Below are 16,048 nucleotides of genomic sequence, written 5' to 3'. Positions count from 1 at the left end.
AGAGATACAGGCAGGAGTGTACTTGGTGTGTCTTCTGGTAAGAAAGGGGAGAAAGAGCCACTTTTACCATGGACCCATACATATAAAAACCTTGTGTTACTGGGCAGGTCTTGTCTTCTTGTTTGGGCTATCCTGCCAGAAGACACACGTCTTGTGTGCGGCAGATACCTAGATAAGACCTGGACATCTGTATTGCACATTCCTTTGCAATAAATCCATTTACTCATCTAATCATTGGTCATATCTTCCTCGGTTCGTGAACACACATGGGGTCCAAACTCACAAATCCCTACAATTTGGTGACCCTGACTGTAAGTCAAGGGATGTAGACGAGCGTTGGCCATTGACAGATGAAATAAAGAGAGAGATATGAGAAACACAGGAGTGTGATATGGACAAGTCGAGGGTGGTCATCTGTACTTCTGACTTCTCCAGGTCGCGACAAAAACCAAAAGGTAAGCAGATGCCTTTTACTGTCGAATTCTGCATATTGAACTGCCAAAATTTGAGAAGTCATTGGTATTAAATTGTTCATGCCTCATATGAGTTATTAAGAATAAGAGATAAAGAGAATAAGAGATGAAGAGAATAAGAGATAAAGAGAAGTTGTACATCCCGTCGTAGCTGACGAATATTGTAGACATACAATTGCACTGTGAGGTTTACCTGTTACACCTAAGGGTGATGGGATCCCATAAAAACAAAAGATTTGCCGTCGGTTTGAGCCTGGTACATCGCAAGGTGGTGTACGAAAAAAACGAATAAGATAGGCTAATTTGTTGCGCGATAGGAATTCGGTTGGGTTTAGTCGAAGAACAGTGACCATTAAATTAAATAAATAATCATGGATGGTGAATTTGATCGTGAATGTGCTGTATATAATCCAACTCAAGATTAAATGTACATTGAAATTGGGTGGCAAATGATGCCTAATGGTGACAAAAAGAAACAAGATAAAGAAAGGAAGCGTGCATTAAAATAATGGCAAAAGCACCATCTGGGTAAAATTCGCAATTGGGACAAACTGACGATGAAGTTAAAGGAAATTGACAGAGACTGTGTAAATATAATATAAATGTAAAAGACTATGAAAGATGTAAGAGACAGATTAGATAAGGGCTCATGGAACTTAAAGAGGTGAACAGAGAAAGGCACACGTTAATGATAGTGACAGTGACGGCGATGCCAACGTTGAGGAAAAATGGCAATATTAAGTCGAATGACGGTAAAGTAAGTGAAAAAAGGTGTATTTGATATGTGGACGCAAGTGAAGGACTGCAAAAATGAGGAAGAAGGAACATTGAATACGCACACACGCACGCGCCCTGAATCACATTTAATTACACCACACAGACACACACACACAGACACAGACGAAGCGAGAGGCGCTGAAGGGGGGGGGTTAATGAAAACTGCCTTGTTGATTTTATGTGAAGCGTCCTCTCGCGTTGGAAATAACACGATGACTAATATATTATTATTATTATTATTATTATTATTATATATTATATTATGGCAGCACGGTGGGTCAGCTGGTAAAGCGTTGGCCTCACAGTTCTGAGGTCCCGGGTTCAATCCCGGACCTGCTTGTGTGGCGTTTGCATGTTCTCCTGGTGCCTGCGTGGGTTTCCTCCAAGCACTCCAGTTTCCTCCCACATCCCAAAACACGCAACATTAGTTGGACACTCAAGGTAACCCTAGGTGTGATTGTGAGTGCGACTGTTGTCTGACTCTATGTGCCCTGCGATTGGTTGCCAACCACATTTTCGGGTGTACCCCGTCTCCTGCCCGTTGACAGTTGAGTTTGGCTCCAGCACTCCCCACAACCCTCGTGAGGATAAGTGGCTAAGAAAATATGGATATGGATATTATATTGTATTATTTTATTATATAACAAGCAATCAAAATGCTACAAGGTTGAAAACTCTTTTTTTTCCTCAGGCTTTTTAGAATATATACACTTTTTGATCATTGTATGCGGTTTTAATTGTCTTTTTTTATTGTTTGTCATTTTTATTGTTTTATCCCGTTTTAAATGTTTTATCTCTTTGTTTTCAAATGCCTTTAATCATGTAAAGCACATTGAGTTACTTCATGTATGAAATGCGCTATATAAATAAATTTGCTTTGCTTTGCTTTACAATGATGCCTATGATAGAGGCTCCTGCAGGTTCAATATGCAAGCCGTTGGATCTTAAAGATGTTGATTATCTTGCTCGCTTATCTCATCTCTCTTCTGGTGGTAAGGCATGGCTATCTAGTTTTGTGGAAACTTTACAGGGGTATACACTGCATAGGAGACTGGAGACAAGCAGCATCTAGATCATGCACTAGTATTGAACAATGAGAAATCGAGGCAACTGCAGCTATGCTTAACGTACCCAATGGAACTATATTGAGAGCACACTTTGAGCGTCTGGCCGCAGCTGTCAGAGAGAAGTTCCCCACTCTTGTTACAGCCGCACTCACTTCTTTCCCCTTTGTTAAACGACCCACTTGAGTACTTGACCTAGTTTACTAAACTTTGGACTGAATCGACTGGACATCACCCTGGACAGTCTGGTTTGGAAGAGGCTATGTTCAGGACTGCGATCCTGGCAGGTCTCCTTGAATCAGTACAGACTACTCTTAAAGCTGACCCTGACCTCCTCTCCGGAGATGAGCCTCCATTTAGACGACACGTAGTGCATCACCTCAAAATTTATTTAAGCCAACAACAGGGTGAGGATAATGAAATTGCTAAACTCCAAAAACAACTTCTTAAATTACAAGTAGTACAGGCAAGACGTAAAGGTCCAAAACCACACCGGACATAATTTTTTGGCAGGCACCACCACCTAAACAAGCAGGTGGGTTCTGGGGTAATAGCCGAGGTGGATACGCAAGAAGACGTGGAGGGGGACGGGGGAAAATGCAACAACATCAACGTGATCAAGGATGTTTTGGTTGTGGTTCTCTCGATCACTAGATTAAAGACTGTCTTACAGCTCCTCCACCTCAAGGTCCAATGCGAGGGTGTGGTGGCTGGCCGAACAACTAAGGAGGTCAAGGCAGAGGCAGAAATGACAGCTTTGGCGGCCCAACTTGGCAGCGGGATGGACAGCAGCAGGTTGGACAGTACCACTTGGGGTGCCCGGGAAGCCAGGGGTCCAGCGATGCAGGTGCCATGATCCCCATCTCTGTTGAAAAAGTGAACACTCTCGTTGACACAGGGGCAACACACTCCTCACTCAACATCTCGTTCCCGGACACTTTATTGTCACAAGACATTATGCAATTGATGGGCTTCTCAGGGTCTAAACAGGCCGTGCTGCAATGGACTCAACCCCTACCTACCTACTACAATCTTGGCTGGGCAGACCTTCCACCATTTGTTTATAATGCCGGAGGCTGACACCGTCTGCCACTTTGGACAATGGCTTATGACACCTGAGAGTGAACCAACTCCAGCTCTGGACATTTATTGGGCCCGACTTGAACCAGAAACACAGCTCAAACCTGGTCTCATACATCAATTTCTGTTGTGGAAGCCCTCGTTAAACACTCTTAGGGTTTACCTGCCTCCACTAGATCCATACTATTGCACACTATATTACGACTGCAAACACAATCTAGTATACATGGAAACCTAGCATGCATACAAGGTGATGCTTAGGACATTACATCCACACATATATACGCAGCAAGAGAGGGTGTAGCAGCATCCTGCTCTCTTACACCAGATCAAATGACATGGTTCAAAATGTAGGAAGAGTCAGTACCCCACATTTCACTCGCTCTGTCTCCAGAACATGAGGCCCGGCAGCTGGGACCTATGGTGAAACGACTGACTGAAATGATTGACTGGGAGGAAACACCACTCCCTAACGTACAGATCTCCAAATCTGCAGATGTATACTGATTAATTGTTCCTGACGCACCTCCGACAACTAATATGACTATATTAGAACACGAGACCCTAACTAGAGAACATGGATGTGACTACTTTGACCATGACAACGCCACGTCACTGTTAAACAAATTGCCTAAATTAGATTGGTCCTGTGGACCCTTTGATGTTGGACATTGGACAAAGACACCAGATGTTAAAATCACAATTTTTCCAGGATCTCATGTTTACAGACCTCAATATCCTTTGCCCGCGGCTTCTAACCAGGGGATGGAGGACACTCTCACTGGCCTGTGGAATTCTGGAGTCTTGGAAACATCCATCTCCTCATGGTGTACACCACTCAGGCCAGTTTTAAAAGCAGATGGTAACACTTATCGTATGGCGCATGATTTGAGAGCCGTTAATGATGTAACGACCACACCATTGTTACCTCTACCAGACCCACATAGAATGTTGTTTACCATCACACCTGATTTGAAATACTCCACAGCAACTGATTTGGCAAATGCATTCTTCTGTGTCCCACTCGCACCGGAGTGTAGACACTTGTTTCCATTCAAATATCAGGGACACAATTTGCAATACACCAGGTTGCCAAAAGGCTTCAAAATTTCACCTGGAATCTTTAATCAAGGTTTGAAATCATTGCTGTAGGATCTAAAACTCCCAGACGATGTAAACTCCTGATGTATGTTGATAACCTCCTGTTGGCAGAGCAAACAGCAGAGACATGTTTGTCTCTAACTAAACTGCTGATCTCTCTGTCCAACCTTTCACTCACGGCAGGGTCCTGTTCACTGATGGTTGCTGTTACCGTAAGCCGAATGGCTCTTTGGCTCCGGCAGTTGCTTTAGTGGAGCAGGAGCCCCCAGGTGATTTTTTTAACTGTTTCCTATTCCATACTAACATCTGCTCCGTTAGCCCAGGCAGCGGAAGTGCTCGCACTCTGTCTCACACTGGAATTGGTGGTCAGACAATCTGTCACCGTCTATTCTGACTCAGCTTACGCTGTCACGGCTGCTGTGTTGGTCCTGTCTGCATGGAAACGGAATGACTTTAAAACAGCCAAAGGTACCACTATTGCACATTTGACATTAATCCAACGATTAGACAAAGCCCTTGCTAAACCTTCAGCAGTGGCTATCGGCAAGGTCCCTGGCCACTCCAAATCCACTTCAACCACAGCCCTAGGCAATAATTCTGACGACATGGCTGCCAAGCAGGCTGCGGGCTATATCCCTCAAATGCTTGTCAAATTATCTGACAAATCCTCTCCTGACCTGCCCGAACTTCTGTCTCATAATGAATTGGTTAAAATACAGCACAACGCCTTTCCTGAACAAAAGATATTTTGACCAAAACTCACTCTATGGGTCATATTGGCCACAGAGCCATGCTAACCAAACTTCGCATGTGGTGGCATCCTAAAATGTCCGACTTGTGTCATGCCCACTGTCGTGACTGTAATATTTGCCAGCTACACAATCTTCACCCCACACTTAGACCGTTGCCAGGTTCATTTGACCCACCCACCTTGTCTGGTGCTGAACTGGTCATGGATTTCACAGACATGATCACTACTGTTCAAGGTAAACGCTACCTTCTTGTTTTTGTTGACACCTTTTCCGGATAGTCTGAAGCCTACCCCTGCGCTCGCGAAGACGCCATGTTGGTAATGAAAGCTTTGGTGAACCAATGGATTCCAACGCAAGGGTTCTCCACTCTCATCCGCTCGGACAAATGTACACATTTCACATTCACACACCTAGCTACTGTAGAGAAGTGGTTAGGGTTAACGCACAAGTTTGGTTGTGTTCATCAACCCGCCAGTCAAGGTTCAGTTGACTGGGGGGTTGTCTGATGCCTGGCCCTTCCTCCTCACTCCAACCGCTGGAGGAAGGCGCTGTTTCTCCCAAGTTTTCTCATAAACTGTTTTGGACACAACTGCATTCTTTTGCTTCTAATTTCTCCTTACAGATCCAGGACACTCTTCCATCACCACTGTCAGGTTTAAAAGATCGACTCTCTATTAAAAGAAGGCAAACAGACAAGGCTTCAAGTCTTACTTGCTGCAAGGGGAGCGACAGGACTTCCCTGCTTCCAACCATCTCCAACTTGTGTCTCCTTGCAGCTTCTTTTTATTCAGTGAATCACATGATGAGTGTGTGTGTGAGTGTGTCACAACCATTGAAGGCTTGCGACACATAAACTAAGACGTGTCAGACTGTTTGAGTGTTTTCATCTGTTAAATTGATTACACCAAGTTAGAGTGATTACATCAAGACAGTGAGTTCAAAGGTACAAGCTTGGTGGTGATGTGTAACCAACTACAGTTTGAACAAAATGAGAACAGATGGATGATTATTTTAACATTTCCCTCCTGTTTATCATTTTGGAAATACGAGTGGGTTGCTGTTGCATTTTCAGAAAGTTCATCATTTACACTCGAGCGGACAAAGGGGCATCAAATGCTTTCTTTTGGCTGTAGCTGCATATAATCACGGTCTACTTGTTGTAGAAGGGCATAATTCACAAAAACATTTGAAATTGCTTGAACCATCATAGATTTCAAATGTGTGATTATACACATTGTGAAAAGGCAGAACAAACCCGGAACACTAATTACGGATACAACGAACTTCATCATAACAAAATACCAAGGTCCGGAGGTGAACCAGGACTAATAGTGAGAAATAATCATCATCATCATCATCATCATCATCATCATAAATAAACAGTTGGTGAACATCGTTGCTCATTTCTGAACCCATCATGTGCGGGTACACAGCAGCCCAACCAAGTCTAGTGTAGATATTCTTGGTACTGGAGTTGCGAAACATGCAAGGAGAAAGGCAATGGTTGATGTCGAGATAAACACACAGCCTCCACTGACAGTGGAAGCCGTGATTTGAGATGAAAGCCTCGCTGGTGATTGGGACAGTCATGCAGAGTTTTGCGCCCAATGGCATATAAGGGCAAACACAGAAGAGATTCTTCAGCTCCGCTGGTGACAGTGCAGAGTCCTTGTCCATTTAAAGTCAGGCCATTGTCCTGCACTCCATCGCTCGTATTTTTCCAAACAACAGTCTTTATATCTTCATCACCATGCAAGTCAGGTTGCACACCCTCTCCAGGTCTTGGCTGAGTTGCTTGAATAGCTGCAGTCATCTCAGCAACACCTCGTGTTCACGTCTGGTCAGGGTGTCCTCCTCGTCCTTCTTAGGCATGAGCAGCAGCTGGTTGAAGTTAGCTTTGTGCTTCAGCTTCTAGTACTGGTACAGGAAGTCAACTGTCTTGGGTGTCGTCTTGAGGTGACGGCCCACTTTCTCGGTGTCCAAAAACTGGTAGAAGACCTCCTCCATCTCTTGCAATTTCATCTTGCGGAGATTGACACGCTTTTCCTGCGGGTCACATTTACAAACAAGACACAAGGACGACGAGGCGAAAGGGATGGGACAGAGGGCGGCCATGTCCTCTTTATTGTCCCTTCCAACCTTTCCTCTCAATTTGCCCTTCTTGCTCCCGACGCTTTCCTCATTTTCAACTTCAGTGGTAGAGTCCCGCTCCACAGAATCACTGCCTTTAAGGCCCGAGTGCTTGGGCCAGTAGTACTTGACCTTGACTTTGTTGTTCTGAGTGATGATGGTCTCTCCAGGCCGGAGTGGAGGCTGTTTCTGGGAGTGTGCGACACGTTGGTGACGTGCTCCATCTTCTCCAGGTTCCCATTGCTCATCTTTGGGATCCACAAGGCACAGCTAACATGGACCCACTTGGTTCCATTGCATAGCATCGCCCGTTTTCGGGCACAACTGGCACTTTGGCAGGATACCTGGTGGACGCAGATATTGCACTTGTTGCAGAACACCATCTCGTTGTCGTCCTCTCCGTTGGGGAACTGGCACGTCGCACACCACATTCTCGTTGTACTCGATACCAAGGCCCTATTGTGTCTCGGTAGTGTGTGTCATGTTGTTGTGACAACGGTGGTCAGCACTCTATGGCGAATTCATCCCGTGGCAGAAGGGTCAACTTTGCAATCTCCTCGTTGATGACCACGAGGCAGGTGACGTCTTCCTCATTCAGGTTGTCGTGACCCATGCCCTCCGCCAAAGTCCTGATGTCCACATACCTGAGGACCAGGGTGGCAGATGTGAGGATCAACTTCTTGGGCCTGATGAACATGACATCCTTGCTTTTGTCAGTTAGCACCCCGGGCTCCGGGATGGACTGCGGGCTAACGGGCTCGTGGATACCCTTTTTCTCGCTTCTGCTTCTATGGATCGGCCAGGACGTAGTAATGCTCTGCATTGAGCTGGTACGAGTCATGCACCTTCATGGTGGTGATCAGGTCCGTCCTGAAGACCTCAGATGGTTTCTCTCTGCATCCACTCCTGGCCTGGCATGAAGTCTGGGACCAGTAGGTGGAATTGCTGGCATTGTCAGACTCGTCGCTGCTGCACACTTCTTTTCATGGCGGGGCATCTGAGTAGTTCCAGCTTCACCACACTTGTTGATCTGTCATTGGTTGTCCACGGAGGGACACCATATTCACATTAGAGTACCAGGCGTTGGCGTCCATTGGAGAGATGGGATTGTCCTTGCTTCATGATGATTCATGGCCATAGATCCAGTGATAAACACGTACAGTCCCAGACTGGCCAGTGCGGAGGAGCCATGGTCCGAACAGCACGAAGGCCAGCAGTCCCAATAGTGGCTCTCCTTTAAACTCACATGCTCAAGCGCGGATCAGCTGAATTCTTCACCGGTTTGAGACCAGGGCACCCTATTGCTACCCCACCCTTTGTAGCCGGACTTCCACCGCTACTCGTCGTTGCATGAAAAGGGAGCCACAGGCTTGCAGTAGGACAAGTGTATCCATGTGGGACGTTCTGCTATCTTTATCACCATAGGAGTGGACATCCCAGCGAGGTGAGGACCAACACTTCCTCTTGATGATTTTTCTCAGGACCCAATCACCAATGGACACCATCAGCACCTGTGAAGAAGGCACAGTAGGCGGCAGATCATTTGCTTCTTTTACAGTTTTATTTAGCAGCATCTCTTTCACCCAATCACTTAAAGTATTTTCTTCTGACTGCTGCACTTGCCGCTCTACCTTGGGCAGTCTAATCTAATCTAATCTACGAGATACGATTTCAAATGGGAACCATCCTTTATTTGTTGGGGTTATTTTCAGATACAGTTTTACAAAATGTAGTTTTCTTGAATCAAGACTTCACTGTCCCATTGCTTCGTTACACTAATTCTGCACAATGATTTTTTTTTAAAGTTATTTCTAGATTTGCAGATACTTGACAAATTTTTTTTTCATTAACAAAATGTGGCACATTGTTGCCATACAGTTTTTCTGGGATGTCATGAGAAGGAACAATATATTTACACAAGAACTTTACCACAGTAATAGCATCAGCACTTGTACATGGAAAAATCTCCACTCATTTAGATAAGGGGCAGATCAATACTAAACTTCATTTGTAATGCTGTTTAACTCAAATAAAATTAACATGTAAAAACTGGAAAGGCTGACTACCTTGGGGAAACTGCCCTCTCTTAGGTCTGCAGTTCCCTTGAGTATTGTGTTTGTCGCAATTAAGACCTGATCTACAATTTTTTTTTTTTTTTGAGTAAGAATTGAATCCAAAGGTGCGAAAATGTCTGTATAACATCTACCATTACCATCCCTCCTGTTGAGACATGGCAAGGCCCATGACTCAAAATTGTCAGTGTTTTAAACAGCTTTTTTACATTTTTATTTTTTTTGGTAATACAGGTTTTCCCCTGATTATGTATATCAGTGGTCTCAAAAGTCCATTCACATCAGGGCCGCTGAAGGCACATTCTGGCTGAGGCTGGGTTGCAGCACACAATTTGTCATTTTGGTCATTATTCAAGCCGCTTATCCTCACAAGAGTTGCAGGAAAGCTGAAGCCGATTCCAGCTAAATTTGGGCGAAAGGTGGACTACACCCGGAATTGGTCACCAGTCAGTCACAGGGCAGATATCGGCACCATCACTGAGCGGGAATCGATCCCATACTGCCCATACCAAAGGCAGACGCGTGTACCACAATCCCCTCAGTGATTCTAGTCTTTTTTATTTTAAACACAAAATAAGATAAGCAAGAAAGCTGGTGTAAACAGGTTGTGAGCAAAACTAATAACACTCTCCATGGCAAAATCACTGACTTTCACTCAATGAAAAATGTTTCTCAGCTTGCATCAGGACTTGTCACTGTCACACCCCGAAAGCCACAACCCCATCGTGATTGGTTGGTTCACCAGCTCTGCACACAACACCGTAAAGTGCCATTCATATAAAACTTTAGGGCCACACCATCATTTGACTTTCATAGTAAGTAAGGTGGGGGCCGCAAAACATCATCTTGGGGGCCACAGATGGCCCGTGGACTGCCAGTTTGAGACCACTATTGTATATTACCTTCTAATTCAGTTTTTTCTGTAAGCCATCACTGGGTTTCACTTTGAGGAGCATGTTATGCATGTTTTTAGAACTGTTAAATCAATAGGAGGGTTGGGGGCTTGTGATTGTCACTTTGTGTGTGCCATATTTTCCTGTTGCTGCCTCCTTGGTGCTTTTATCAGCGAATGTATTTCCCAGGGAGACAGCATTTTTTTTCTTTTTCTTTTTTTTTCAAGATTTTCTTACAGCTCTCTTTCTGCCTCACTTTCTTTAGCCTGTTTTAAACTGTTGTAGCTGCTTTTAATATAGCCACTTGGTGCATTACTTCAGCTGACTCTCCTGCCTTTCTCTTTCTTGCCTATGCTAACAAACCTCTCGCCATCCTAAGATGTAAGTCTTAATCTTGGATTTGCCTTCCTTCCCTGTAACACTTGCCATCAATCTTTCTACCAACCTGCTGCATCCTTCAACTGATAACTTGCCATTTAAGCCATGCTATTTTTCTTTTCTTTTTTTTTCTTCCCATTTCTTTAAGAAACATCATGCTGCCCGGTAAACATCATTTCATAAAGTTTGCATCCCCTCTAGGGCAGACTTATTATTCCCACTCACCATTATGTTTTTCTACATTTGTCCTGTACAGACGACTTGTCCTTTTTGGGACCCAAGTCCTAATCCACTACCTTGTGTACTTCACCGGAGCACGGACTTCTGTTAGCACCGTTTGGTTTCCATCCGTGACCTATGATTCCACAAGTAATGGCATTCACACTTGCATTCACTCACTCACACATTTATGGATCCTAATAAATAACCTCTTTAAAGGTGGAGTAACCTTAAAACCTACTTCTGGCGGAGTAGCCTTCAACCTCCTTCTGGTGGAGTAGCCTTCAACCTCCTTCTGGCGGAGTAGCCTTCAACCTCCTTCTGGCGGAGTAGTCTTCAACCTCCTTCTGGCAGAGTAGCCTTCAACCTTCTTCTGGGGGAATAGCCTTCAACCTCCTTCTGGCGGAGTAGCCTTCACTTATCGGTTCACGCGTTGTCTGGACGCCAGTTGTTCGTGATCCCATCAACCTTCGTCCACCGAGGGGAGATTGGACTCTGACACCGGCCTGGCCGCGAATTCACGTCCCACCAGGGCTTTTCTTCAGGAACAGCTAAATGCTCCTAGCTTTCGACAGACTTCGGTGTGTCTTCTCCCTCCTCGATGGGCGGTGGTGTGTTGGGATACGGGTCGAAGGACCAAATGTCAGGTTTAAAAGCTTGACTCTCTATTAAAAGAAGGCGAATAGACAAGGCTTCAAGTTTTACTTGCTGCAAGGGGAGCGACAGGACTTTCCTGCTTCCAACCAACTCCAACTTGTGTCTCCTTGCAGCTTCTTTTTATTCAGTGAATCACATGATGAGTGTTTGTGTGAGTGTGTCACAACCATTGAAGGCTTGCGACACATAAACTAAGATGTGTCAGACTGTTTGAGTGTTTTCATCTGTTAAATTGATTACATCAAGTTAGAGTGATTACATCAGTGAGTTCAAAGGTACAAGCTTGGTGGTGATGTGTAACCAACTACAGTTTGAACAAAATAAGAACATATGGATGATTATTTTAAGAACCATCTCCTGCACTTGATCTTCCTGAGTGGTCTTCTGTCTACCTTAAGCGACTCTCTCGTAAGTGGTCAGAACTCGTTGGTCTGGCCCCCACAAGGTGTCTGCTCGTACCTCCAAAGCCGTCCGCTTGGAGGGAAAAGGAACTAAGTGGTTTCATGATTCCATGCTTCGCCCTGCTACAGACTCTTACACTTTTATTTTATTGTTTGTTGTTGTTTTATTGTTAACCATGATTTCTACAGATGGTCCGATTGTTTTTCAGAGCAAGAGAGTGAAAGTAGGAATCCATGGCATTCTTAGTATTGGTGTTATTGTTGTTCTTGGCATTTTGATCCGGGAAATCACTCAAAAATACCCCATACCCACACCCACATCAGTACCAGATGTTAGCACAACCCACACGGAAAATATTTATCACAGAGAAGAGTCGTATTATAAACAACACCTATCTGTTGATGAGTGGTTTAGGGTTTTGACAGGCATTAGCACAGTAAACAATAATTGGTTACTAATGGCAGAACAAGTGGCTAATAAAACCCAGAGTGACTGTGTTGTATGTATGGGATCTAGACCTTTGTTACTCCACCTGAGTTCTAGCTCTTGTGAAAAATTACGTGCTGAATAAAAATTAATGCAAAATTTGGGATACTGCCCACCCGGTAACACGCTGACGCGGCGCTGACGACCCCACCTACATTGATGCTATTGACGTCCCCTGTAGTGCCCCAGATGAGTATAAACTGGCTGATCACGTAGTTGCCGGTTTTTAAAATATACGTGTAATTTAGGCTGTTTTCCCCACTACACCTAACAAAAATGTTGATTGTATCAATTACATATATTATAATGTGCAATGTTTGGGCAATTTCACCCTTGAAGGACTTGAAGCTATACATGAGCAACTTAGGCTACATCTATTATGGCTTTCCAAAATAGAATCACATTAGATGCACTGTTGGCTGAGAAAGGAGGTGTTTGCCGAATAACACCCAACATGGCGGACGCCTCACTAAGGCTGCAAATGGACTTAGAACCCTTACTAATAAAATGAAGGAACACTCTGGTGTTGACACGTCTATGTAGGATAACTGGATGAATGTGTTTGGTAAATGGAAGGATATCATTTCATCAATCTTCATCTCTCTGGCTGTCTTCACCTCTATTCTCACCCTCTATGGTTGCATTCCTTGTATTCGTTCTCTTTTAACTCATCTGATGGAGAAGGCGACTGCTGCCACAGCTGATGGCCGTGGTAATTATGTCGTCATTAGACCCCTGCCCCGACACGTTCCTCAAGATGATTTTATTGTTGCAATTGAAGAGTTTGTTTTCAAAACGAGACATAGGCATTTTTTTCTGATTTACGAAACTCGCGCCAAAATTATCCAGCTCCGAATGGATAATTTTGGCGCGAGTTTCGTAAATCTGAAAAAAATGCCTATGTCTCGTTTTGAAAATAAACTCTTCAATTGCTCCCCTTAAAAATGATTCTAAACTTCCACCATTTCCTGATTGTCATGATGTCGACATTTCCCGTGATTGCATTGCCATGCCCTTCTGTTCTACTGATACCTTTTGCGTGATATTACTTTTTTAGAAATGTTTTGCTGTTTTTGAGTTGTCAAGTACTGTCCTGCAGGTTTAAAACTTTGTTTTCCATATTTTTTGAATTGTTACTTTGGGGATTTTCATGATTGTTTTTGTGATGTATTTCATAGATTAAAAGAGGGAATGAAGACTATTTTATTTTATTGCCCTTTCATTATTTGCTTAAATATGACCTTATTCATTTCATGAACAGATAAAGTGTTGTCCATTTGCTGATCAGACAAGGATGTGTTGTGGAGCTGGTGGTTGTCCTTGATCTTTATACACAGAAAACCGGCTGGTGGCATCCTCCTCGCCCAGGTGTTGCCATGGAGACGAATGACACCAGATATGAAGTGGAACGTTACCATCCCGCCCCAGGACCAGACTATGGGGGGCAGCCACTTTTACCATGGACCCATACATATAAAAACCTTGTGTTACTGGGCAAGGTGAAGTTAGAACTAAAGAGGATGAAAAATGGAAAATAAGTTGGTCCTGATGACATACATGTGGAGGTATGGAAGCAACGTTTATGACCAAAACATTCAAGAGAATACTAGAAGACGAGGAGATGCCTGAAGAATGGAGTAGTCTATCTAGTTCCCATTTTTAAGAGCAAAGGCGAATTGTAGAGCTGTGGGAACTATCGAAGAATAAAGTTTGATGAGCCACACAATGAAGTTATGTGCAAGAATAGTGAAGGCTTGACTCACGACAGAAGTAAATATCTGCGAGCAACAGTATACTTGCATGCCTAAAAAGACAACCACAGATGGATTATTTGCCTTGAGGATGGAGCTTGTGTCTTTGTGGATCAAGAGAAAGCCTATGACAGAGTACCAAGAGAAGAACGGTAGTAATGCGTGTGTAAGTCTGGTGTGGCAGGAAAAATGTTAGAATAGTACAGGATATGTATGCGGGCAGCAAAACAGCGTTGAGGTGTTGTCTCTTCAGTGAACTGAAAAAAATGCCTATGTCTCGTTTTGAAAACAAACTCTTCAAGTTGTTTCACATGAATGGTCATTAAGTTCTCCAGGATATGGTCTGTGGATTCTCTATTAGAAACCTTGCTGTAAATGTAAAAGTCTGATATTGTTTAAGCGCAGTAACATTATTGCTAGCTTCAAAATCTGTTTTTAATTTCTTAGGGTTTTCTTAGGGCTAACCCTGATCATCTCTTCAGTCAGCACATAGCCAGCCGGAATGTATTTTAAATGCATCATCTTGTATCAATGCGGCCTGCAATATCTCTCCTACTGATTCAGGACAAACATTACTGTATTGATCAGATCTGAATGGCCTTTCCTCCTGAACAAACGTAAACTCCACAGGTGCCTGCACAAATTTGACAAACTGATAACATACAATCTACGTGACTCAAAGACAGGAGTATCTGTCAGTGTCTTAAACCCACATCAAAATAAACCTTGATTAAACGCAATAAGATGGTCATGTTGCTTTCTATGGAGTCTGCAAAGAATCATAATTTGCAGGTTCTTGCATAAGTTGAATGAGTCCCGAGAACTCACAAACAAATTACAGAAAAATAGTCGGAAAAAAAAAAATCCAGAAAAACAGGGTGAAAATTACTCAGAAAAAAGAAAAGAAATTTATAAAAACAAAGCCCAAAGCAAATTACTCAGAAAAATGGGAACACTAACCCTAACCCTTTATCCAAGTGAATGCAATACGCTTCTGTAAAGCTGCCTAGAAATTTGACGTTTTCATCATTGCCTCTCGTGGTTGTATCATTGAGAGTCTCTGAGTATAAATACAAGATGTATGAAACTTGGTCCCCTGTATAATAATAGTACTAACGTTCCAAAATGTTGTACAAAGAGGATTGCTTAAGCCATGTTTTTTTTTTTTTTTTATCTATTCTATTCAACAAATCTGGTGCTGGCTACACTACTTAATATTGTCCTCTTTATATTGGATGGTTGGCCATCTCTATCTATTAAAGGTGAGAGACACTGGCAAATATTTATTTTTATAGCTCTGACTGACTTGATGAGCAGGTTGGGCCTTACCAAACCCATTCCAACTTCTCTTTAAAATTCCTTATATGAAGATCCTCAGAGCGTCTACATAGCTTGGTTCAAATACTTTTAATCTTAGTAGCCCTTTATCTGAAATTCGATTGTGATCCTTCCTTAGCCATTTAAAATTTATGCATTGTTATTTTAATTTTAGGATTAGCTAATACAGTGTTTTTGTGTTTGTTTGCAGACTGAACAGTGGATGACGGCCTAGGATATCTGCCTCACAGTTCTGAGGACCTGGATTCAAATCGGGACTCACTTGTGTGGTGTTTGTATGTTCTCTGCATCCCAGCATGGGTTTTCTCTGGTTTCCTCCCACATTGCGGAAACATGCAAAGTAGGTTAATTGAAGACTTGCTAACCCTAACCCTAAATTGTCTGTAAGTGTGAATGTGAATGTGAATGTGCGAATAGTTGTTTGTCTCCATGTGTCCTGAGATTGCCAGGCAACAAGTACAGGGTGTACTCCACC

The 16,048-nt window shown here is 43.4% G+C and overlaps 1 pseudogene; it reads right to left on the bottom strand.

Moving 5' to 3' along the window:
* Positions 1 to 6,999: 6,999 nt before the first annotated feature.
* Positions 7,000 to 8,339, bottom strand: LOC133508623 (protein Jade-1-like; annotated as a pseudogene).
* Positions 8,340 to 16,048: the final 7,709 nt, after the last annotated feature.

The sequence above is a fragment of the Syngnathoides biaculeatus genome, chromosome 11 (assembly GCF_019802595.1).
Source record: "Syngnathoides biaculeatus isolate LvHL_M chromosome 11, ASM1980259v1, whole genome shotgun sequence".
In the NCBI taxonomy this organism is placed as follows: Eukaryota; Metazoa; Chordata; class Actinopteri; order Syngnathiformes; family Syngnathidae; genus Syngnathoides; species Syngnathoides biaculeatus.
Note: the sequence above shows the minus strand (reverse complement) of the source record. Positions and strands in the feature narration are given on the sequence as shown.